General features: G+C 38.8%; 1 long non-coding RNA gene across 1 annotated transcript; it reads left to right on the forward strand.

The window, feature by feature from the left end:
• Positions 1–15,652: 15,652 nt before the first annotated feature.
• On the forward strand, positions 15,653–19,086 carry LOC114469022 (uncharacterized). The gene is made up of 3 exons (XR_003674698.1): positions 15,653–15,762; positions 18,139–18,298; positions 18,957–19,086. It is a non-coding gene; the product is annotated as an uncharacterized LOC114469022 (long non-coding RNA).
• The last annotated feature ends 8,721 nt before the right edge of the window (positions 19,087–27,807 follow it).

Genomic DNA, 27,807 nt, shown 5'->3' on the forward strand with positions numbered 1-27,807 from the left:
GCCGGCACTGGCGGCGACGTTGGCGGCCGGGTGCGGGGAGCCGGCACTGGCGGCTGGGCAGGCGGCGGCCGGGTGCGGGGAGCCGGGACTGGCGGCTGGGCAGGCGGCGGCCGGGTGCGGGGAGCCGGGACTGGCGGCTGGGCAGGCGGCGGCCGGGTGCGGGGAGCCGGGACTGGCGGCTGGGCAGGCGGCGGCCGGGTGCGGGGAGCCGGGACTGGCGGCTGGGCAGGCGGCGGCCGGGTGCGGGGAGCCGGGACTGGCGGCTGGGCAGGCGGCGGCCGGGTGCGGGGAGCCGGGACTGGCGGCTGGGCAGGCGGCGGCCGGGTGCGGGGAGCCGGGACTGGCGGCTGGGCAGGCGGCGGCCGGGTGCGGGGAGCCGGGACTGGCGGCTGGGCAGGCGGCGGCCGGGTGCGGGGAGCCGGGACTGGCGGCTGGGCAGGCGGCGGCCGGGTGCGGGGAGCCGGGACTGGCGGCTGGGCAGGCGGCGGCCGGGTGCGGGGAGCCGGGACTGGCGGCTGGGCAGGCGGCGGCCGGGTGCGGGGAGCCGGACTGGCGGCGGCGGGCGGGGAGCCGGGACTGGCGGCGGCCGGGTGCGGGGAGCCGGGACTGGCGGCTGGGCAGGCGGCGGCCGGGTGCGTGGAGCCGGGACTGGCGGCAGGGCAGGCGGCGGCCGGGTGCGTGGAGCCGGGACTGGCGGCAGGGCAGGTGGCGGCCGGGTGCGTGGAGCCGGGACTGGAACGCTAGCCTGACGGCTAGGGGACACAGGAACGCTAGCCTGACAGCTAGGAGACACAGGAACGCTAGCCTGGGAGCTAGGAGACACAGGAACGCTAGCCTGGGAGCTAGGAGACACAGGAACGCTAGCCTGGGAGCTAGGAGACACAGGAACGCTAGCCTGGGAGCTAGGAGACACAGGAACGCTAGCCTGGGAGCTAGGAGACACAGGAACGCTAGCCTGGGAGCTAGGAGAAACAGGAACGCTAGCCTGGGAGCTAGGTAAAACAGGGACGCTGGCCTGGGAGCTAGGAGACTGGCGGGGCTGACCCTTCCTTCTCGACCGACCTTTACCACGTTGTAGGCTCCGGGGTCCTCCCAAAGCCAGTCGAGTTCCCCAGTAGGGATCCCTAACAGGCTCGTCCTCCCATCCATACCACAGATCTTCCCTGGCCTCCAGTAGGTAGCTCTGCCAGTATGAAGTCCTTTCAGCCAGGTCCATCTCTGCCAAATCTATCTCCGCTGGATCCACTTGTGGCTGGTTCGTTCTGTCACGGTTTGCTGTGGGTGTGGACCCAAATGCAAGGAGAGACGGAGGCAGGATAGACGCATAACGTTCTTGGAACCAGTCCATGTTTATTCTCAAAATCAAAATCAAAACTTAAATCCAAAAACAGGAGGGGAGCAGGAACAGGGAGCAAGACCAGACACACTGCACACAAGGGGAGACCACAAACCTGACAACATAATACAACGAACCAGCAACCACACTGTGACCAAGCACACATTTAAATAGTGAAGGAAGCCTGATTAGGAATGGGCCACACCTGGGTGCAAACATGAGGGAGCTACTCAATCACCAAGCACTCACACAGACATCACTGAGGGGTGGAGCCACAAGCAGGAATCCCTGAAACACAGACAAGAGTTAACACCAGACGAGACTCAAAATAAACAAAGACACAGAATAACTGAACTTAACCAACAGAACATGACATACAATGTAGACAAACTCCTTCACATGGGGTTTAAAATGTTGAAGGGTCATAAGGCTGTCCACAGACTTAAGATATTATTGTTCACAAAATGAAATTATTTTTCATGTACATGGTGCATAACAGGTAAAGAAACAGACTAAACACACAGACATACTGTAGACTGAGGACAACGGGATCTGCTGTTAAGAAATGTGATGGCTTTTTTGAAAACGAGCCTTCCTGCATCTGAGAGCCATGTACCTCTATCCTGAGTGTAAAGGGTTGAGCAGGGAGACCACCTCGTATAGTAGTGATGTGGACATGGAGGGACATGAGAAATAAGAACTTAGATTACTTTAAGATCACCACTGAAGTGTTTTCTTTGCTTTTGACCCAAAATCACACATACAGATAGAAATGGGTCACAAATTATTTTAATCCAGAAAGTTAGGACACGGTGTACATTTTATGCAAATTATTTTTTTTTTAATGCCTGAAATGAAATGTGAAAAAATATGAAAACATTAGATTAAGCAGAGGAATGGAGCTAAATTTGGATATTCCAGAAATTGGGCAAAATAATTGTGCAAAACAAACATAGGAAGTACTGAAAATTTCATCAAAACATGCAGTTAAATGTGAGAAAATATTATAATATATATTAGGCCCTCTTTGACGTGTTCCCCAGCAGCATTGATGGATTGGTCAAATACAAAGGACAAACTTCATTGTACAGTTGTATAATGACTATAAACCATACAAATTCCCAAAATGTGTCTTAGTTTTTCAATTTGGAAACATAACTTGTACTCAAATTTAAAAAAAAAAATATTTCTAGAAATACAATAATTTGACCTTTTGTACTTGTGTTACTCTCCACCAACAGGTTCACTCACTGACTCTTCTTTTCCCCTCTGTAGAATGCTGCGGATGGTGACCTTGAAATCCCCATAGGAATCATCTTCAATGGTGAAAACGGAAGTCCAGAGCAAGAACTGAACCCCTCCCAAGTGGGGATCCTTCTGGAGGGCAATATGGTAATGGGTCCCATCTGCAGTCTTCCTTTGGCAATGGGTCTCCTGTTTGGACTGACTTATGCACTACACGTGGAGTACCCAAAGTGCCTGAAGAGCACATTCCTCTTCATTCAGCAGATTATGCTGAATCTGGGAAGAAACGATCCTCCTCCAAAACTGCAAAGGCTGAAAAATCAGCTTGCTATGTATGCATAGATGCATTGAATGTTCACTCAAAATCAGAAAGTCATTATTTTATTTTATTTTTTATTTTTTTTGTCTTTTGTTTTTGGCGGATGGGAACATTCCTTTTTCCATAGGTTTTTATTTAGATTTTTCATATGGGTAAAAATGTTAAAATTATTGTGAGTGTTTACTGTTACAACCTGTCGCACAAAAGTTCTCTGTTACTACTGTTATACAGTTTTATGTGTTAAAAAGGAATTTTAGAAAGAAAATGTTTTCTTGGAAGTCAAATGTGTTTTAAAGAGACTGCATCGAGACCACAATTAATGTTTAGAAGTGGCTTTGAACTACTACAATGTAGTGTTTGTTAAAGGAATGTTTTTTAGAAACTCGATGTGTGCAAATTGTAGGACTGTTCACAGGAAAACTAAATTATTGTTTTTGTTATGAATAAAATGGTTTTCAAAATACCTTTTGTGGTAATTGGCGACTGTACTAAGAATAAAAATACTTTTTTTTATTGATAGTACTAGAAGTATTGAGTGTTTGCCTTGACATGTTAAGTTAACTTTAATTAAACATATGAGCTTTATAGTTGCACTACGCAAACAAGTGAGTTTTATAATATTGGCACTACTTAAACAATTGAGTTTTCTATTAGTACTTCCCGTAATGATTTAAGTTAATCATACTTAAACAAATTAAGTATTCAATATTTCAAAACTAAACACATTACCTGGCTATGACTCAATATAGTAAGTTGTGACATTTTTACTTTTGAGTTCACTCTACTAAATCATTTAGTTTTTTGTTTTGGGTCAATAACTCAAACCATTTGAAGGGAATCGGTTTAAGTGTTCTGAACTTATTTACAGTGTATAGATAAAATACTGAGGTGTTTACTTGTCGTCTCTACCAATTACACGTGATCACTGATCACAACAGTTAGTTTGTAACAGAACTAAATCATCTGTATATAGTCAACATATACAGTAATATAGGTTTGTAATGTTGATGAATTTATTGAGGAACATATTTAGATCATGTTAAAGTTGTGTTTTTATAAAATACCAAATAGTTCAACAGCCGAACCATGATTTTTGACGAATCCTTGTTTTATTGGTTATAGTTTTTTTCTCTTTAGATTATTTATGGATGGGACCCCCCCCATCACCAGCCCCACATGGGTGTGGACCGCTGAGTATTTTGAAAAAATGGCTGAAATACAATATGGCCGCCATTGCCGCAGGTTATATTTTCATAACTAATGAACATAGAGACTTAATTTTGGTGTCAAATCATAGGTTTTCATAACGAAGAATGGAAACATTAAACACTATTGTCATTGTCACTGTTTCAGGCGCTAAACTGAAAGAAAAACAATGGATAGCAGCGTTTATAGACGGTACGGTGTCTCATCTCAGCCATTTTAAGTCAAACACTAGTTGTCATTTTTTGTATTCAACAGTATCGTATGCCAACGCTATGAGTATATTAAATAGAACCAGAAATACACATTTGTTTGACATTTAGTTTGTTCATTCAAAAAAGTCCATTTTGTAATTATGATGGTGTTAGATTTTTATTTTTATAGCATCTTGTGTCACCGAGGAATTCATTGATGTCGACAACTTATGATTTGACTTTAAAATCAAGTCTTTATGTCCATTAGTTATGAAGACATGACGTGTTAATGACGGCCGCCATTTTGGATTTTGGTCCACACCCATGTGGGGCTGGTGATGGGGTCCCACCCATAAATAATCTAAAGAGAAAAAAACTATAACAAGGTTAACTTTATGGACTATAACTGATCTATCATTGTTACTGGTTTAATACATTATGAAATATTCAGTTATTGCTCTAGATTTATTAATGTAGAATGAAAAAGTACTAAATACCTATTGCCTCATATTTTACACATTGATCATAGTCTTATAAGTTGTATTTTAGACATTTATGACTTTAAGTCTTTGTATGAGAGTGAACAGTGTTTATCAGGTGTTCTTTTAATTCACAGAATCACTATTTGGATGTTCTCTGTTGTTAGGGTTAGCGTTAGCGTAGCTAGAAGGTAAATGGCTAAAAACTTTAGGTTTATGCAATTAAAAGAAAATAAATCATAATGTATTTTACAAATAAAGCCTTGATTGATTTTTTTGAAGTATAAAAGAAAAATGTTGATTTGTTTTTGTCAGTGAGTGAACAATAGTGAAAGTAAATACATAAAGTTTTGTTTTATCAGCTAAAGTTTAAACAGGAAGGTTAAACTATGATCATCAGGAGATTATCTGTGACCACAGATTAATGATCTTTAATTTATTATTCTACTATAATTAGCTTTTTTAATAACCTAAAGATGCAGAATTTCTTCACATTATTGTGAGCACGTCCTCCTTCAACCCCCACGTCTCCAGCTCATTTTTAATCACACTGTCTTTGTTCTGGTGAAAATGTGCTGCTTGGTTCATAGCGTGTGTGTGAGATAGAGATAAATATGTATTTATTTAAATGGAGTATTTTTCTGATTTGCACCTTATCTTTCATTCCAGCTTCTAAATGTCCTGTGGTTTTACAATGAATGATTATCTCTCTTAGGGTTCTTCTCGTTTGTATAGATATATATGAACAGAGAGGGTTATACACAAAGGCAGAAAAGGGCCACGCCCCCTAAACAAATACCTCTCCTTTAAAGAAGACATATCATTCTATTAAATCCTTCTTTTTACATATAAATCATACAGTTGTGGTCTATATAAAGCAGAACTGCAATGCTTGGGTCTGAATTCCTCATTATTATAGCTCCACCCCTTTTCTACCCCTTTTCTGATGTGCTTCTAAGAGAAACTCGTTTTGGTGCTGTCTCTTTAAATGCAAATGAGACACTTCATACCCCGCCCCCTCTTCAGGTCACGGAGGTGACACTCGGTTCAACTCCTCCCTGTTCGGTCATTTTTGTAGTTTGATAGAAGAGATATGATTATCTAGCAGCGCATAAACTTTTTATTCAGAGGTTATTTACACAATGTCAACAACGTTAGACTTGTTCATCTTCTAACGTCACAAAATGCATTTTAATACAGTCTTTTCAGAGACAAAAACGTCAAAATGAAATGACTAATGAAAACTTTAGACTTAAATTAAATCACGTAGGCCATATCATCAAGGATCTAAAACGAGCACACAGCGCTAACATATGAAGACGGTGCAACTGCTAATGCTAACAAAACAATGACAGGGACGTCTTATCATCACTTTTTAGCGTTATTTACAGCTTACCGAAGTGCTCTGTTCATCGTCTCCAAAGATAGAAGGAATTGAACCCTCAACCAGACAAAGTCTTTCTGTAAATCCTTCTTTATACTGGTGGAGGTTGATGAAGCAGTCATCATTGAAGTGCTTCACACACACAAAAATGACCTTATCCACAGATGTGGTACATTTCTATAAAAAATAAAACTCAACCAGACACTTTGAAAAGGTTCTGATGCTGGGAGACGGTGTAATGAAGCGTGTGGGTTACTACATCCAACAACCCAACATTTAGACTTATCCTCTCGTAACTTCTGCATCCTGGAGCTTGGACTACAAAATAAAAGCCAGAAATAAAAATGGCGGATTGCTCGAAGTGTTGGGCCTGGAGTTGATGAACTAATTTGGCAGTTCTGCTGCAAATACTGTGATGTTATTGTTCAAAAAACGTAATAGAGAATAGAAAAATCAAAACAGATTGAAAAATATGATCAAAACAGAAAATAAAGATATCAATGGAGCACCTGAAGAGACTAATTAGAACTTTTCTGTACTTCTAAACACTCTAAATATACAACAGGGCTAAAAAAGTGGATTTAACATGATGTGTCCCCTTTAATAAAAGTAGTCTCTCTGAGGCAGGATCATCTAAAGCTGTAATGTAGCTCTGTTAATCTTTTATAGTCATTTATCATGTGACATACTTTCGAACACAAAAATACATTCAAAAAATATATGAACAATAAGTAAATATTTTGTCGTATTTCGTTAATATTGTTTGTATGACAAACTTTTTTAAAATTTGTATATAATTATTTATTTTTATTTGTAACTTATTTGATGGCCATCCAATTAGAAAAATGGTTGAAGGGTTATTATTATTATTGATAATAATAATAATAATAATAATAATAATAATAATAATAATAATAATAATATTATTATTGGTCCTGGTCATGATGAAGACCACTGAGAGTTCCAGGGGCCACAGTGGGGGACAGTCGCTGCAGTGGTATCTGTCATTGTGTCCTTGGGCAAGGCACTTCACCCACATTGTAGTATGAATGTAGTGTGTGAGTGAGCGTTGGTGGTGGGAGGGGCTGATGGCGCACTATGGCAGCCTCGCTTTCATCAGTCTGCCCCAGGGCAGCTGTGGCTACAATAGTAGCTTACCACCACTAAGTGTATAAAGCGCTTTTTTTTTAATTTTTTTTTATTCAGTTTATTTTCGACATGGTTACATTCACTTTTTTTTTTTTCATTTTTTTTTTTTCTTTGAGTGATGATAAAGCACTATTTAAAATCCAATGCGTTATTAGGGGCCAAGCCCCCCCCCTAATGCTAGGAACCCTTTTGTAATCTCTTGGATTTTTATTATTATTTTTCTCTCAGTAAAAGTGGTGCTGCAGGCTAAACCGTGGAAGGGAGGGCAGTGGGCTTTGGAGGGTGGGTTCAGACCCCTCAGCTTCCCTTGAATGCAAAAACTCACATATGTCCACCAGCAGGTGGCGCTATAATCTAGGTCAACATGTAAGGACCGCATAGGTCCCTACATGTGTGTCACCCAGCAGGGGTGAGCCAAACCCTTTAAAATGTCATTTATTGTGCAGAACCTGGTCACAGAGGATATAAATCATCAAATTATGCTCATGTTTCTTAGTACTGGTGTATTATTGGAGCTGTATGAAAGCAATTGTGAATTGGAGATGTTACCGCTAAATGAGGGGAACCGGTCGCGTACGCGGACATGCATAGTGTTGTGACGCCGAATTGACACTGCCCAGAGCTGCGATACCGTGGAGCTAACCTCTTTGTGGATTGTACCGTTTGTGTTTCCTCGATCGTCCATTGACGAGTGGAATAACGCTTCACAGGTGAATCGTTACAGAGTGCCTACCCTAACCCGTACGGGGATCGCGGATTAGGTTCTCAATCATTTCAGCGCGTTTATTCGTACTTTGCTATGAAACGGACTGATGTTCGTAGCGCATAAATATGTCATGTCTCCACACAGAACAAGTCCTCGGTATTGTATTTAGCGGATAGAGTTGCTGGGGTTAGATTACAGGCCGGTTTGGGTTGTTTTACGCACGCTTTAGGGATAGGGTTTCGGCTCACGTACGCCCGCGCACAATTACAAGCCCAAACCACTACAAAACTCACTCATTCTCTAAATAATAATAATAAAAACAAATAATACTAAAATAACATAAAATAATAATAATAAAACACAATTATAATAATAATAATAATAAAATAAAATAAATTAAAAAAAGGGATTTTTTTTTATATATATACATAAATAAAGAACCAGACACAAAACCCATTTTTATAAGCAAACCTAGCTTCTACACATAGCCTATTCACCTCTGTACTCTCCTGGCGTATTTGTATTGAATAATGGAGGATCATCCACCAGAAGGGGGGGTTGGTGGAAGTGGAAGAGACTGAAGGGGAAAGGGTAGGAGGCACCAACACCAACCCGTACCACCATATCACTGATAGGCAAGCCAAAGACGGGGTACCAGAGCTCATTAACCAACTCAAAACAATGTATTTAAATGAGTCCAATGAGCAAGAGCAAAATACAGTCACAGCTGAGGAAGAGAATGATGAAGACTCAGAGGCCACAGAGGCTGTAATGGAGCAGCTCCAGGCCCTACAGCAGACAGTGGACAATCTGGAGGTCCGGCTTAAAGAGGCGGTGGACAGTACCCTCAGCAGAGAAGATGGCCTGAGAGCAGGTATGGAGAGGTTAGGGAGTGAGTTAAAGGAACACAATAGGGCACTGTAATAACACATTGAAAAAAAACAAAACGTTTCCAACATGTGTATCCATACAGTTAAAGACAGTAGTATTGATAAGGTTGTGTGTTGACCAGGTTCTTATATACCGGGTAACTATAAGTCACAATCCCCGCCTCCGCACTGGCACAGAGCTGTGCACCTCAGGGCAGCCTTCTTGCAGGCACATCTTCCTCTGCAACCTTTTTTGCATCCACATCGCAGCAGCTCCCTTGATGACACAGCGGCCTCAGGAAGAGTGGTCCACACTGGCTTCCAGATGGTTCAGTCCAACCGCAGTTCTCAGGGGATGGCATCTCGGGTGCAGCTACGGTTGCATGACCCCAGCAGTGTCCTCCTTGATACACAGCTCTCTTGATATGCTGGACTAGAGCTGCGTTGGTTGGCGGGAGAGTCTCCATTGTTCGCCCTTTCTTCGTGAACAACCCCAACCGGGCTTCGTCAATGTTGGTCAAGCTGCTTGTGCGGTCATGCAGCAGGATTGTGAAGCGTTCCAGCACAGCAACGTCCTTATCAGATACCTGTTCTGCACCAGTGGACAATCCCAAGAACGTTGCAGTGACATCACCATAACTCTTCCACAGATCCCAGGCCGTCTTTTTTCCCCTTCCAGCTAATGCAGACACTGTGTCACACCCGGTGTATGCATGAAATAATGGTAAGGCTTCTGACCTCTCAGGACCAAGGCAAGCCGCAATCTCATGAACAGGGATGTACCTAAAGTGTTTTCCTGTCCCAAAAGCCACCCACAGCTCTATGTCGCTGATGGTGCTGAGCTTGGCAGCTGCTGCCACGGCTAAGACCACTACATCAGTGTCCACCGTCCGTAGAAGGATTTTCATGTAGCCCTCATGGATTGCATCTGCCACATGGAAGATCATCCGGGTATCGGCCTCCTCATGATTGCAAGGGGACAGCCAACTGGTGTCCGGCTGAACGCTGACATAGACTTCTTCACCTTGTGTTGTAACAATTTCCTCTGTTGCATCAATGGTGGTGATGTGTTGAGCCAAGAAGGAGAACAGCTCTGCCTTGTTTGCATCAATTCGCAAGAATTGTTGCCAGTTTCCAGGCAGATTTGTAGATCCATTAACCCGTTTTCGGACGCCCTTGCCACGCTTGTCTCTGGTCTGGGACTTCAGGCTGTTCGGTTTGTATTGGTCCCAGACTACATCAATCCTGTTGGCACGGTCCAGCTGGCTCCAGGTTTTTACAGCCACTGGCTTTAGGAAATTGACAACCACAGCTCCATCAAGGATGACAATGTCAATGTCTGGTGCATCCTGTCTGACATCTACATGTAGACAGCTCTCCAGACACCCAGTAAGATCAGACTTAGTTCCCAGTCGCAATTTACCATTTTCAGACAGTGATGGTGGACAAGGCTGGTTTTCATGGCAGAAGAATTCATGGAGGTTGCCATCACGCGACTGGCAAGCAATGTACAGGCGTGAGAAGAGAGAGCAGTCATTCTTCAATGAAGCAACCTGGAGGTTAGCCTTTGACTTCTCTCGTTGAGGAGGGCAGCTGAAAAGCGACAACATGTTCTTCTTGATAGCCTCTGATATGGGAGTTGACCTCTCAAGCAGTCGATCAGATACAAATGCCTGATACTGCTGCTGGCCAAGATGTTTTCTGTCACGAGTTATTACCCTGGTTGCCATTCACAACATTCTGGGGATATACAGGATAGTGTTTGAACCCTTAGAATGGCTACAGTACAACGTGAACCTAACCCCGCCAAGGTTTTCGGGAATTTTTGCATGTCATTTGGAAAAATGGCCGCCCTGGCCGATACACTCCCTTTTCGTGATATCTGAAAAAATACTATGGTCATGGTCTACACCTGTGCCAAGTTTCATGCTTCTACATATAAACCCACAATTCTTACAAATGTTTCACATATCTGCAGCACTATATGTAAATATTCAGCTGAACAACTCTACCGTCTTCATTGGAGTCACAGGAATCTACCACAACATTTGTGACCACAGATAATTAGCAAAGACGTTTTTATTGCTTAACAATGACCGTGTTAGCATTTGCTAAGCTACTTAGCTTCATAAGCACAGCAGATAAAGACAATAAATTGATTTTAATATGTTTGTTTATCATTATAGATGCTCTTAATGCTGACTGTGCACATCTGTGATCACATTGTTGTGACTCAATAAAACCAGAATCAGAACAAGTTTGTGTTAAACTAACGAGTCCTGATGTTATTTATTCATCTGTGTTTGAACTGAGAACCTACTGTGACTGTATTTAATGTTTGTGTCATTATGTTGTTTAACTTATGTTATTAATGATCAATGACACATTATTGATCAACATGTGTTTTAAATCTATTGCTGCTGTTTGATTTGTTTAAATAAATACTGATTTGAGGAAATAATTACATTCTATTTAAATGTATCTCATTAGGTGATTATTATATGAACTTTTCAATTCTATAAATGTATCAAAATAAAACAATACAAACCTAATAGTGTTACAGCAGGTTATGTTTCTATCTTATAAAAAGTGGATGTAAAGAATAATTAAATGATCTGAATAAAATAAAATACATGTGTGTGTTTACAAGTAGGTATTAAACAATCAACAAAGTCCTTGTAAAATACAACATAAATAACTTTATTTACACAAAGTAAAAATGTATTTACAAACTAACTCATTATATAATAACATTTATTTATAAATAATTGTAGGTTTTCTATTAGAAAGGACCAAAGTCTGCCTCTATCTGCTCCAGAACCAACACCAGTCCAACCAGTGCTGAGGACTTCATCATGAGCTGGAGGTTCTGGTCCATGAACGTAGTCCTGGTCCTGGTTCTGGTCCATGAACCGTGTCCCTGACTGTTCCATGAAGAACATCTGTATTAACATCTTCTTCCTTTTTTTCCTGCATAGAAGCATTAAATGAATATATTAATTTATTAATTATTTCTCCACAATAAGAAAAAACAAAAACAAACAATTGTGTAATTCTTAAGCTAAAGTGTGAAGGTTGAAGCAAAGTTTATATAAATCTAACTTATCACAATAAAACTAAACAAGACTCTAGATAATATCACACACATATTTATCTTATTTAACAATATATAATCTACACAAGTGTTATATACAGTTTATACATTTACATCAAACATAAATACACATTAATGTATATATCACATGTTCTTGGTAAAATTGTTATTGTTCTTTCTTATATTTACTAACAATATATGATTTAAAAAGCTTTTTAAACTGATTCATGTTTTATTTCATCACTTACACAGTTCCATAATTTAACCTGATATAGTTATATTCATCTTTTTCACTGTTCTAACATATTTCATCTTTAAATGTAGTTTTCTTAAACTATTTTCCCCTTCTCTCTAAAAAAACAAAAAAAAAGAAACTTTATAAATCATTTGGACAGTTTAGAGTTTGATGAGATCTGATGTTTTAAATCTGGTGTTTTTAACAATAATCCATGTGTGTGTTCTCTGTGTTATTGATCAGTCTGATGATCTTTATTACATTATTAATAACAGTTGGATGTTCATCATGTTTGTATTTACCTAAACTTCTAGATATTAACTCAGATATGATAAAACAAGTGTATAATAAAGTGTGCAATACTTTATGATTAATAATGAGTCTTGTTTTGTCCAGGAATAGAAAATATTACACTGTTAAGAGTCGTATGCCCATTTTGTTATTGTAACGTTAGATTGTACTTTGTTTTCACATGACAATGATCGTTTTAAGTTTTTAACTTATGTCAATAAGTTCAAAGGTGAATAACACTTTGAGGTGTGTTGAGGTAACATTTAAATACATGAATTTGACTTTGTTTGGTAAGTTTTAGAAAGAGACCGGATCTTTTAACCCCACAACCATATTATTGCGCAGCACATATAGTGCTGGAAATGCAGACTAAATATTATACAGACTTTTGAAGGGTGAAAGCGTACTTTTAATAATAAATATAACGTAACATCTTCAAAGATGGCTGTTAAGATTAATAAATCTCGATAAAGCTGAGGTAGGCCTATTAGCGGAAGGACACTAGTCACATCACTCCGCCCTTCGCTTTGACTTCGCGGCCAGCTGGCCACAACTCAGCCTTTTCCTGCGGTGGAGTTTTGTCTTCGTGGAGCGTGTTGAAAGTAAGTACATTATATTTTACTTGGGTTTTAGACAGATGAAAGAGGCACAATACTACCTAAAGCTGTACGCACATATAAATATTGTTCTACTTTGGTTATTTTGAGCAAGTCATGTGGTGCTCTAGCTAGCTTGGGGGTCGGCGAGCGGTTTTTGAATTTTTTTTTTTTTTTTTGAATCTACATATAGGGACGGCATTTGTCATATAAATGGGTATACTTGTTCATTTGCCTACATGCTTCGTGTTCCACAATTTTGGGATAGTTTTCACTGACGGACAAGTTAAAGTTCAGTTTCCGGGTCGGACAGAAACAAGTCGAGGTCGGGAAAAGAGTTAGCAACTACACCCCTGCCCTCGCAAAGGTAAACTTAAAAGTTTTTTTTTCTGTCGAGCATGTATTTTGGTACTTGCACAATTTCCGCGCCGCATTGCTTAAATGCTGTTCCACGCAACTTGTGGACTCCGCGGTGACTGAGCAGTCGAGCCCCTGCACCACACGAAGGTAACCATTTTCACCTAATTTCCCACCTGAACTGCGCACATTCTCTCCAATTTGGTGTCACGCAAATCTAACAACAAAGCAACATAACAGCGACAAAAAAACCCTTTGTAGAAGTAACAATTGACGCAACACGTTTTTGTCGCCTTTTGACACTTTTCTATTATTCTAATTGTTGCTTTTCCTGCACGTTTTTTGCTTTTCCGGCACGTTGGCTGCTGCTTTGTTTGTCACGTTTTTGTATTAGCTCTGTCTGCTAGCATAGCATCTCTTCTTCACTGCAAAATATCTGCATGCCAACCGACCACTGGGTTACCAGCGCCCTCTGCTGGTTCAAACAAATATCTGACCTAAATACAGCAAAATGACTGTTTTTTTTTTTTTTTTTAGTCCAATTGTTAAAGCACAAAATACATTTTCAGTTGCACTTTTAAAAAGTAAAATAACTATTATGCAATTTTGTATTGTTTACTATAGAATAGGGATGTAACGATTCACTCAACTCCCGATACGATTAGATTCACGATACTGGGTTCACGATACGATTTTCTCACGATTTATTTTACAAAATGGGACTGTTGACAAATGACTGAAAAATATTCCTTTATTTTTTGGGGGAAAATACTGTACTATTTTCCTTTTATTTTTCATTGTCAAAAGAATCCCTTGATAAACTATTCAAAATGATGCAATTTAACTAAAAATAAATCTTGAATGAAATAAATAAAGGAATAATACAAATGAAGAAGCCTATTAATTTAAATTTTGTTTCTATAATAAACAATTCAAAACTGCGCAATAGTTCTTTTTCTTTTTAAAAGTGCAACTGAAAATGTATTTTGTGCCTTAACAATTGGACTTTAAAAAAAAAAACAGTCATTTTACTGTATTTACGTCAGATATTTGTTTAGACCAGCAGAGGGCGCTGGTAACCCAGTGGTCGGTTGGCATGCAGTTATTCCACCAGTGAAGAAGAGAAGCTATGCTAGCAGACAGAGTTAATAGAAAAACGTGACTTTTACAGATATTCACGTAATATTTCAGATATTCTTTCGGTGCTAAAGGAGTAAAGAATCATTTATGAGCATGTTTAACAGTAAATGGCGGCCAGAAAGAAAATAGTAGCAGATTCCGCCCGTCAAGTCCTCTGCTGGTTAAAAAGAAAGTACTGCGATTCAATTTTCAGAGCATCGATGTGAACCGTGGTACCTATGAATCGATTTTTAACTGCCTTACGATTAATCGTTACATCCCTACTATAGAACCAGAATTTAAATAATAAGCTTCTTCTTCATTTGTATTATTCCTTTGTTTATTTCATTCAAGATTTATTTTTAGTTAAATTGCATTGTTTTGAATAGTTTATCAAGGGATTCTTTTGACAATGAAAAATAGTGTAGTATTTTCCCAAAAAAAATAAAGGAATATTTTTCAGTCACTTATATACAGTCCCATTTTGTAAAATAAATCGTGAGAGAATCGTATCGTGAATCGAATCGTATCGGGAGTTGAGTGAATCGTTACATCCCTCGTCTTAACCTCTCAACCCCTGCCTGAACAGAGTACATTTTCATAGCTCTAGGTAAAGCCGAACTGGAAAAAATGTGCTTGGTTAAAACAGTACTAAGTAAATTGTTCACCTTAATAAATCCTTTCCATAGTTCCTCTCGGGGTAATACAAGTGTTTAGTGGGATGATTGGGGGGTCTTTCATCTTGCCCTGGTGTCTCTGGCCAGAAAACCACAATTGCAACTTCGCTGCCTCTGGGTCGGAGTCACCAATACACACTAATGGAAGAAGCTAATGGGCAAAGCTAACTGCGGGCTAGCACCACTTAAACAGTATTTACAGCCAAGTTTGAGTGAAAAAAAAAACTCCATTGTGTAATTGGATATACAATATTGCTCTTGCAACATTCTACGACACCTGCAGTGGCGCTTGAAATTTCATTTTGTGTAGCTGAAAGAAACATTTGTTTGACCAGGACCGTCTTCAAATTGGAGTCATTAACAATGTTTTATTACATTTTAATTAAATTTTTGTGTTTCAGGTGGAAGAACGAGCCTTACCCTTTACCTGAGTACGTGGATGAAGTGGATCTGTAAATTTTGCAGTTTCTCAACTTACATTGAACAAAGAATACTAAATCATTACAAAGGTAAACATGGACATGGAAGAAGAGGTTTGGTCTGCATTTATCCAAACTGCACAACAATTGTAAAATCATATGTGGCTCTAACGGTGCACTTAAAAACGCACAAAGTACCCAGTCCTGTCCAAAAACTACGGTGTGAACTATGTCGTTATTTGGAACCCACCACCATCAAACGCTACTTCATTCATTTAAGTCAACATTTAAAAACTTCAGAAACAGTTGGATGTCCATTTTCAGGCTGTCCTTATAAGTCAAGGCTTTACAGCAGCTTTTCAAGTCACAGAACCCGTTGTCACAAGTTTGCTACCTTGGATGATATCAGACCAGACCTAATTGTTGGTAGTTTGCCACAAGCCTTTATAACTGGGGAACAGGAGGATTTGGATTTGGATTTAATTGATGCTGAACCTGAGAATCAATCTGTTGAAGACCCTACACAACGGCAAATTGCTTCTCTGCTCCTGTGCATGCAAGCTGTCCTTCATGTGTCAACAACGGCCATTCAACATATTGTAGATGAACTGTTTGATATTGGAGATTGTGCTGGTCAAAGAACTGAGGAAGCTGTGCTTGATGTTCTAAAGGCCCATTGTACCTCTGAGGAGTTGATATCATCTGTGACTGAAGTGTTAAAAAGTACAAATTCCTATGCCTGGTTTTCAAGAGCAGGACCACTCGGTACGGTGTATAAAAGACAGTCATTTTATAGACGCCATTTTTCTGTTATTGAGCCTGTTCAATATGATCTGAATTCATTGAAAAAATCTCATAAATTTGTGTATATTCCTATTCTAAAACTACTCACTGAACTTCTTCAAAGAGATGAAATATTGGAGGCATTGAGAAACACAGCTGAGCATTCAGAGCACTATAGTTCATGTCAGGATGGGGATTACTTTAAAAGGAATGTAATTCTCTCTGGTAAACCCAGCATTTCATTGCTTTTATACATTGACGACTTCGAAATTTGCAACCCTTTGGGTACATCCAGAAAAAAACATAAAATTTGTGGTGTTTATTGGTCACTAGCAAATTTACCAAAGCAGCACAGATCATCTTTGGCTTCAATTTACCTTGTGGTATTGTGCAAAACAGAACATGTTAAAGTATATGGCTATGAAAAGGTTTTGGCACCATTGATTTCAGACATTCAGCATTTGGAAACAGTTGGAGTGTATATCCAAAAACTTAATTGTAGTGTGAAAGGGACAGTTTTTTCAGTTGCTGCTGATAACTTGGCTGCACACTCACTCGGTGGATTTCAGGAGTCTTTTAATGTGGACAAGTTTTGTAGGTTTTGTCTTGCATCACGTGAAGAGATACAAACTTTTGACGTTCAAAGAGGACAATTTGAGTTACGATCATCAGAGTTATATGACAAAGCTGTGGAAGAACTGAAACAGAGCATTGTGGGAGTCATTGATGGGGTGAAACGAGAATGTCCACTTAATAAATTGGCAGGGTTTCATGCATGCACAGGTTTTCCACCAGACTTCTTACATGATGCCCTTGAAGGAATTGTACCTATTGAGCTCAGTCTGTGTTTGGCAAACCTAATTTCTAAGAGGTATTTTACATTAGATGAACTCAATGAGAGAATACAAAACTTTCATTTTAAATTTTCGGACAATACAAATAGACCTGAAAACATTCCTTCTACTTTCAAAAAGAAAAGAAGCCTTGGTGGAAATGGACATGAGAACTGGAGTCTTGTGCGCTTCCTACCACTTGTCATTGGTGACAAAATTCTAGAGGATGATGAAACATGGGAGTTGGTCCTTGAACTGAAAGAGTTGGTGGAGTTGCTATCAACTTCCTGTTTCACTCCAGCCAGTTTATGTTACCTGGAATCAAAAATATCTGACCACAGGCAGCAATTACTGTTAGTTTTCCCTGACTACAAACTGCGACCAAAGAATCATTTCATTGAACATTATCCTGATTTGATAAAAAAGTTTGGACCTCCTACTGACACATGGACAATCTGATTTGAAGCAAAACATTCATTTTTCAAGAAAGTTGTGCATGATGTCAACAACTTTAAAAACATTTTACGTACATTGGCCACAAGGCATCAACTTATGTTGGCATACTACTTGGCAGTGCCAAGCCTTTTCAGGCCTGAAGTAGAGACTTCTAAGTTGACAACTGTACCACTGAGAGTTCTGGACAATGCTGTGCAACAGGTTGTTTTGAGTAGGTTTGGTGATATTGAGGACATTGACCTGACGCCACATGTTTTTTTGAATGGAACAAAATATTGCATTAATATGTTTGTATCTGTTGGCAGCACTAGTGGACTGCCCAATTTTGGGAAAATAATTCAAATATGCATTGTTTCAGCCACACATGCCTGCTTTATAATTGATCCTTTTACAGCTGACTATGTCAAGCATTTGAGGAGCTACCAGCTGAAGAAAAGCCTGTCTCCTTGTCTACTAGTTCAAAAGGAAGAACTCAACGACTACACTCCTCTTGTGGCATACTTTGTTCGAGGCTGCCTTCTGATTACGCCCAGAAGCTTCCTGCTGAAGTAATAGTAAGTATTTTTTGATGTTTTTTGTCTTTTTTGATTACTTTAAACGTTTTTGGCATGTTTTCATCTTTTTTGTTGTTTTTTCATCACGATTGTGTCTTTATTTTTAACGCCTTTTGTGACTTTTGTTTTCAGTTTTGTTTAAGTTGCATCTTTGTTGCTTTTCCAGCACTATTGTTGTCGCTCTTTTGTTGCATTTTTGTCATGTTTTGTGTCACTCTTTAGTTGTGTTAATGTATTATTATTATTATTATTATTATTATTAATGAACAAATCTATGCAAGCAGCACCAGATGTATTTTTATGCTTGTGAACTCACAAATGGTATGAGAATTCAAACCCCCCTATTGATTTTCATTTTTCGATTTGATTTTTTTCCACAATGAATTAAATACCTGTGGCTGATTAACTTATATAGACATACCTTTTAATTCAAACTTCAAACAAAAATACTTTCATCCTGTATCATTTAACAAATATCTCCCATTTTCTCATCCAGACATCAAAACTAAGTTCTGTTTCTGTCAAGGAAATAGTTATAAACCTGAAAATTAGTAAGTCCTATGACAGATATTGACCAAAGTAGATTGTGATTTCAATTAAATTGCATTTAATTTCCCAGCTCTAACAGGGACTGTTTTTTCTTTTTTCTTTTCTCTAGCTGAGGCAATCCACAATGCTCCTACGAGTAATCCTATCTCCAAATGACATAAGGCGCCTCACCATTGAAGAAAGACCACCTACTGTTGAAAAACTTTATGAGATACTCCGAAACAAATTGGGAATAAGAGGTCGCTTTTCTGTACAATTTGAGGACCCTGACTTTGGTAACGCGCTCTGCAATCTGCAAGATATACAAGAACTTCCCGCACACCGAGCAACATTGAAAGTTCTCCTTACTGCTGATTCGGGAGAAAGCTCTGACTCTACACTGGATACGGGGAGCTTGTCTAGCCGCTCTGTTGGAACCGTGGATTTGGCTGAGTGGCCTGACCCTGAACTCAAGTTGATGAAAGCCAATGCACAATATGCAAAGGATGAATACCTTCTAGAGGTAAACAAAGGAATGAAGTCAGACATTCTAGATTGTCTTGCAGATGGTATGTGTAAAATTACCCCATATCCTGAAAGTCATCATTATGAGATTGTGGCGAGAGCACTTGTGGACAAGCATCCAAGCTTGAGGGATCCTGGGTCTGCAGCTGGATGGTATTCGTGGGTCCATAGCCTTAAATACAAGGTTGGAAACTTCCGTCGTGACTTGGCAGTTGCTGGACTTCCAGAAGTGGTTGTGAATAAGCGAAAAGGAGGAGAGGCAAAAAGAAAAGTCAAAAAGTCAAAAAAAGGTGAAGTTCACTTTTGTCCAGGGCCAGAGGAAGGTGACAGTGAAGAAGTAATGGAGGAGAACCGTATGAAGATGGAGAGGGAAATGCTTAAAACCATCCCCGATTGTGACATGGTGGATGAGTTGATGGTGTCAACATTTGCCCAGCGGAGGAGAGAGATAGTAGGTGATGAACCACTACTAAGTGAAATTCGCAATCGATGGCCGGCATTGCTTCAAGAAAGACAGGTGATGTAACTGTTGAAATATTCCTGTTTTGTGTGCTTGCCCTGCATAAATAGTTTTGTATTATTCTAGATAAGAGCTGAATTCGAATGAGTTACTGCCCAAGAACTGCTGCCTTCATTTCTCGATGGCCTCGATGCACTTGTACCCCGACTGCTGGAACTCTACAAATCCTCAAGCAAGTCTGGAAGGTGCCGCTCCTTGGGTGACATTCTGACCTCCCTTGAGAAAGATGTAAGTATACTTCTCTAAGTAGAGATGGGTAGTACTCTGCTACATTTACATTATACATATTATAATATTGTATATATACATTTACATATATTGTACATGTACTTAAGAGAACAGATTACTAAGACTACTTGCAAAAGTAGTTACTTCAAAAACTTGAGTAAAAAAATATAGTAACTTGTGCCACGATGAGTACATTTTGAATTGAAAAAAAATCTTAATTTTATGGGTTAAAATATTTGATTTGTTTTACTAATTCTAATTTATGTTTTTGTTTTTATGGTATTTTCTATGAAAATATGACAATATTCACATAATTTTATGTTCTATTTCTCATTTGTCACAACTAAAACATGAATCAAACTTTTACATTCAGTTACTCAATACTCAACACTCAAGTAAAATGTTCTCCCAATTACTTTTTTTACTCTTGAGTAATTATTTGGGCCACTACTTTTTATTTCTACTTGAGTAAAATAGTTTTGAGGTAATGTTACTCTTAATTAAATATTTAGGCTGCTCTACCCACCTTTGTTCATAGAAATAACAAGAAAGCATGCATGTTTTTAAATGAATAGGCCACCATTTTTACATACTGAAATATGTTCTTACCTTAGCTTAGACAAGTTTATGTGTACCTGTCTGGTCTTCACGCATACCCTCAGTCACGTAAACACAGAACAGATGTGTTAGCCTTTCCTCCTCTCCTCTATTGCTCCAAACGAGGTGAAGATGGAAGCGACAAAGCTCTTCCACGTATTCCCTTTTTAAATGTGGATATGTGAAGTGTTACAAGATCCAAGTATAGTCACAAAATATTAAACAATGTGGATTTTCTAAGCGGATAAAAAGAGGAACTATATTGTGAGGCGTAATAATACCAGGAGTACTTCGACATCTGCACAGTATCTTCACTTTACTGTGCGGACGCCAAAGGTACAAAGGTACAAATGAAATCGTCGAAGGTAAGAACATATCTCGGTGTCTAAAAACGGTGACCTATTCCTTTAACTAACTAATTACTCAAAATAAAAAGATAAACCTATGAATCCTTTGCAACCCAGAATTATGTTGATTATTGAAATATTGACCAAACGAGTCATCTCAATTCAATTTTGTTGAATTGCATAGCCCTAGTTTGACTTCAGTGTAATTTGTGTTTGATCGGTTTAACGTGTTCTCAAACAAAATGTTGGATTCACCGAGTGCCACTGATTCACAAAAATGAGTTATTGAATGAAGAATTATTCCTCTCTCTCGCTCCTTACAGGATCTTCTTGAAAAATGTTAGCAATTGAGGTATGTAAACTTTGCACATTCGCATTAACTTTGGGGTTGATTCCAATTTTTATTTTTTTATAAGTTTTTTTTTTTTTTTATTGTTTTTATTCATCATAAAATGTTTTGGTGGCATGTCTTTGTAACACAACTATACAATTTTGGTGGTGCAATGGTGAACACTTGTGCCGCACAGCAAGAAGATCCCAGGTTCGATTCCCAGATTTTCTTCGGGTACTCCAGTGTTTAAAACCACTAAAAAAATGTACAGTAGGTTCCTCTCTGGGGCCGTGATTCCCCAGGAAAAAGGGATTCTTAATCTCTGTGGGAATTTCCTGGTTAAATAAAGAAGACATAAATTAAACAACTTAAGTAAAGTTTGTAATTTTTCACTTTTACAGAATACAAATGAGAGGAAGAGGATTGCTGCTCTGTTGGGACTTCCACTCTACCTCAAAGAAGATTCATCCAATGTTTTCCGGCTGTGTGACGTGAGGATAAATTTGATCCAAATGAAGTTACGTCAATAATTACAACTCATTTAGAAACTTGTTTGGAGTATTGTATTATATTTAAAATAATGTTTGGAAAACTACATAGAGGTAATTAACAGTATTCATTAAAGAAATGTAATAGATTTTATTCAGTCTTACTGAAATCAAAGTATATTTTTTAAAACGTAACAACATTTAAAGCATGTAATTTTAATTTTTCTTTAGGCCCATGGTGACCATCTGGATGAAGCGTTGAAGGGAATGGAACTTGGACTGCTGATTGGCTACGAAGAGGAGCAGGATGCAGTCCCACATCAGGTCTTTGACGTTGCGGTCGTCGTGGAAGAAAGCATAGTGATTCACCATGAGAAGAGTGTAGCATGTGGTGTGGCAATGCTGATGGGTGTCATCTATGCTGTAAATCTGGAATACCCATCAGCCATGAAGTACACGTTTGAGTTTCTCCAAAAGGTCGTCATGAAAATCAAGCCCGAACAGGCGTCTGCCAGGATACATGGACTCCGCAACAAAATATTGAGGTGCAAGATGTGAATTTCTCTGTTTTTTAAATGCTGTTATTTTTTTTCCCCACTGTTGCTCATTGTTTTGAGCCGTTTTGGACACTTCAAATGTTTTTTACTGGGCCTGTTTATTGGTTCGTCTTTGAAAGTTTGACTAGTTTTTATCCCTGGCATTTGTGGCCTTAGTGGCACTGCAGGGGTGCCTTCAAGCATGTGTACAACACAAGTAGGCCTGGAACAATAAGAAAACTTTGATATGTTGAGGCTACAAAAAATTGTGATAAACATTATTATTATTGAGAGGCACTTGAAATTAACTTAATAATTGAAGTCTCAGTAATCCGTCGTTATAAAACTGTATTAACAAATATTTGAAAATAAAATTATAGTATAAAAAATAATTAATGTAATGACAAATGTCAAGCCCATAATTTAATAAATCAACATAGTAACTATTGTGACAAGCCTACACAAGTACATAAGATGGAATTACAAAAAATGTGTTTGCTGAAATGTTTTAAAATTTGAATAGCTTTGCAAGATGTTGTCATTTGCTACTACACTTGTTCCATGTTTTACTTTTCTGGAAATAAAAAGTGAAAATAAAACGCTGTGACTATTTGATTGTGAATTGTATTTACAAAACCTATTTTTGCATGTCAACAGAAATCACAAGTAGACATTCTTTTTACTTAGAAGTGTCTGTACAATTTCTGCCATAAACATTTATGTTCATCTAACATTTGACTGTAAGTGGTGCCAATATTGAAAATGTAGTATTGTGTGTCCAAGTAGCAAATAAATTTGGTTTGTTCAACTGCATTGAGTGAGTTAAATGTCATTCATAACTTGACCTGATATGTTGAAAGACGTCAAAACATTGTTTTCTTTTGACATCAGATCATAAGTTAAAAATTATTTCAACTAAGGCTTGTGAGTTTAAATAACTCATACAAATTCATTAATATGGAGAAGCAATACAAGTTTACTGTTTGTACAACATAACATGCTAGGTGGTTTAAACTGAAACTGTTGAGTTGTAACAATTTCTAGCAATGATTTATGAACAATTTATAACTTGCTTGTTTCAGTTGATTGAAGGTGCCAATATTGTTTCAATGAGCTCAAATCTTTATGGCAGAACCTTAACAAAGACTTTTAAGTTGAACTACCATATTATTTATTACAGTGTATTAGTTCTTAATAATAATTTCATTTATTCATAAACAAATATAAATTAATGTAAATGGTGTATAATAATATTTCAGGAAGAAGCAACAGATAATATTGATTATGTTGATGTTTACATAGAATAAATAAATATAACTGTATTTATTCTGACGAGCTGAGATACAGATGAACCTTTAAATCTAACTGTGAAATGATCAGAAACGTTGTTACCACATTAATATTATTATATGATCATTAATATTCATTATGTAACAATCAGATCAGTTCTGAATACAGGTCAATGATATATTACTGCTGCTTTCAGGAATATTAAAGTATTGTTATGGTTTCCTAGCTAACCAGCGGCTAACTGGCTAGCCTGTGTAGGGGAACAAAGGATGATTAATATTCTTAAATATTAATTATTAATTTTTAATATGTTTGTTGCCAGAGGTGCCATCTAGAATTGAGTTTTAAGTGTCCTAGATCACTTTATTTTAATTAATTGTTACAGTTCCCTGTTTTTGTAGTGGGTTCTTGACGTCAGAATAGAGGTTTAATAAAGGTTTAAATGTCAATAAAAACACAGCGTTTACAATATGTACATGTTTATTTTACAGGCTATTACCACGATGATAAATTAGGTAGTTTCACAATCATTCACAGTTATTTTGACTCATTGGTATCACACAAAATGTACATTTTAACACAGCTGTATGGTATATACACATTCTGTTTTAGATGTTTACGTGAATTTGGGATTTATAGTGATTTCCTAACGCTCTGAGGAAGAGGAAGAAGGAAAACGGAAAGTTAAAGTAATGAAATTAATAAAACTTTACCAAAATGAAAAATATGGACTATGAATCTAGAATTTTCGATTGAGAGAATTTGTTAAGTTAAAAACCACCTTTTTGCCAGAATTGTGTGTGCGTGCAGTGTTACCCTCCTTCGAACAGGCGTGATGATGACAGCTCCTTCTGCGTAACCAGCAGTGTGTGGGGAAAAAGCTTTTCCTGCGTTTTTCCGAAGACGTTTTCCGCTCATTCACTGTACGGGCCCGCGGGATACTGTCGGCCTGGCTGGGGTTCTGGTTCTCCTACACGGCACCACTCCTGGACGTCGATGGGTAGTTTAACTAACATGTTCTCCAATCAAAGATGCTAGAGTTCGTTAAAGCTTACTCATGGGAGGCTATAAAAATTGATTTGCTCCAAAATTAAAAACTGTTTGGTTAATTTCAAAAATGGAGATAAACCTTAAAGTTAGTCATTGTGAGAGTGGCTGGTAGCCACTTCCTGACTGGAGAGAAGTTCAATCAATATCTCAAAAATTCAGCATCACTAAACTGAATAACATCTAACTGTTAAGTCAGATGCAAAGAGGAGGACTAGAGAGAGGTAAGAGAGAGACGTAAGAGCGAGACGTAAGAGAGAGGTAAGAGGGGGAGCGAGGCCTTTTATAAACATGTCAAGAGGTTATCTGATTGGTCAAAACACATCTGCAGTGTGGGAATGAGTGAAACCTGATTGGCTGGCAGAAAGAAGCGGGAGGCTTAACTTTCCTGTAAAGAAGACAAAATGGTGGGGCTATCCCACATGTGCTTCTTAAACAAAGAGTCATAAAACTAGATAGGGTGTTACCATGTTAGGTCTAAAATGGAGCATGGGTGTGTGTCAATTGCATGAACCCTTGAAAAATGACTTTCAACTGATTATCCCTTAAATGACTGATTTGAATTATTTCTAGCTTTAAGCATAACAAAGGAGGACAAATACACTTTTGATCAATGATCATGGAATATGAAGTTATAAACATTTCACTTGAAATGTGATTGCATTAGTGCTTAAATATGTCAGATGGAGGCACACGATGAGTCTCTTTCCTGTAGACAAATGGTTAAAATCGAGGTCCCATGTCTGAAATTCGTTTAAATCACAGTTCTGCCTTTAAAGCATCAGATGGTGTATAGGTTTTATTTTTATTTCTTCCTTTTTAATCTTCATGTTGAAGAGGATGTCTCTGGTGTAGGGTGTCAGGTTACATCCCTGTTATCTCTGTGGGGTGTCTGTTCTTTGGGGAGGATGGGTGTCAGCAAAGAGTCTGTAAGAAGAAGGGCTGGGATTTGAAGAAATGTTCCTTGGTCCATTTTTCCATTGTCTGTTTTTGAGTCATAAAAGTGTAATAAAATTCCAAACGTGCGACAGTGTTTTTACCGCCTTTTGACCATCGACCAGGGTTCCTACATTCCCCCCTTTTCCGGGTAACGGCGAAATCCAGCGTCATTTCGGCGTTGTCCGGGAAACTTAGTGGACTCTGGTGATGACAGGTAAAAACAACACAGCACAACAATCTGGCTCTGGGTGGCTTCTTGTGTTATTAACTGACTGCGTGTTAAGATTGTAGAATTTTCTGATGTTCCTAGCGTGGTTACGAGATAACGTGGGATTCCACAAAAGAAAGAAAAATACATGATAATAGTGTGTTAACACATTAATCATGTTTTACTACGTTGGATACGATGTCTCAATTGATGATAGTCTGAATTGTTAGGACTCTAAAGGTCTGACATGAGTTTCTAACTGGTTGATCATTTTGAGAACAAAACGATCCTATTGTTTGGGACAAATTACAAGATTGAACTAAATTGACAAGAACTCGAGGAGAGAACTTGTGATGTTCGTCAATAAGTGAGATTTGATCACTTTAAATGAATAACAAAAGCATATGGTGTATTGTAAATTCGTGCTTCATGGGAAGACTTATAGTGGCGACTGCGTTCAGACGCATATATTATGTAATACCAGTATCTATAGTGCCAATGTTAATGCTGGGATATGTTCTGAATTATTTCTTTCATAATCAGATTTTACGGCTGGAGTATAATTTTGTTGATGCTTTTGTAGCTTTTTAACAGTGGGAACAGATACTATGGTTTAACCCTTATAGTATCGTTGAGTAAAGGTCATGTTGCTATTTAATATGACACAAATATTTTGAAGTGTTAAGTAATTTCTTTTCAGACAGATTTTTGTGTTACCTTATGTTTTGGTACCTCCCATTGTTTATTGGGGGTTGTGAGGACATGTTGGGTTTAGCTATGGCACCGCTAGCTGTTCATTGATGCGAGCACTGCTTAAACAAAGCACAGGGTTAGACGTGTATTTGTACAAGAGTTTAAAAGCTGTTTCACTTTTTCACCCCCCTTTGTTTGAATGTGGGCGTCAACGCTGGTGATGCTCTGTTTTAAACTGCTCCTAGTGTTGGTGTTGACCTGTTACACTACAGATGAGTTAGTAGAACATGCACAGCAAAGAAACATTGGTGAGTCTTCAAAGTTAACATTTTAGGTTTCAAAGTTTGTTGACTTAATGGGATAAACTTGGTTACTTTATCCATTTAAAATTTTAGCTGAATACCAAAGTTCTGAGTTGACAATTTAACGTTTGTTTTTAGAGCAAACTTTGCATGTTTTCACAAATTCTGCCGTGTCGAGGCCCATTTTTGGCCAGTAAGCGATTTTTTGAAGTTCTCGTTTTGTGGATTTTGTGTCTTTATGTTGATCGCTTGTGTTGTGTGCGTTCGCCATAAATTCCCCCCTGTACGAGTAAGGAAGCACAAGCGTGAAGGTAGTGGTTCTGTCATGAGTATGAAGTAGAACGTCATCAACAACACACAGGTGATCTTTTGCTTCGAAGAGATCTTGAAGATCTGGGTACGAGTTGAATTCATGAGCTGATGGCTCACGGTCTATGAAGCCTGAAAGGAAATCAATCATAAATTGAATTGCTGGATCGTCCTCTTGGAGGAATTTCGAGTCACAAACAGTAAGAGAAAGCTGTGTGGGTGTTTGCTTGTGATGAGAGCTGTAAGACAAATGCTCAATGTCGCTGTACGCATGTACAGACGAAATGGGTGGTGGCTGGGGTCTGAGCGGTGGTATTTCACAGTGAGGCTTTGCGTGTGTTGGGCTGCTGTCAGTCTGGCTGTATTTTATCAGGCTATGTTCCGACTGTTGGTCGGGCTCTGGTCGGGCTATTTTAAACACCGGATAGTTGCCTCTGCTGACATCAGGCTGAAGCTCAAGTGGTTTGGGTGTTTCCCGTTGTGAGTAAAGCTCAAGTCTCTGGAGATCTACAAAGGCGTCAAAGCGTTCCAGTAGGTCCCTTCCTATAACAAATGAGCTGGAATGATCAGGTGAAATGCACACAGGATGAACAACGGCTGTTTGTCCAAAGTTGACGTTCA

Source organism: Gouania willdenowi, chromosome 8 (genome assembly GCF_900634775.1).
Source record: "Gouania willdenowi chromosome 8, fGouWil2.1, whole genome shotgun sequence".
In the NCBI taxonomy this organism is placed as follows: domain Eukaryota; kingdom Metazoa; phylum Chordata; class Actinopteri; order Blenniiformes; family Gobiesocidae; genus Gouania; species Gouania willdenowi.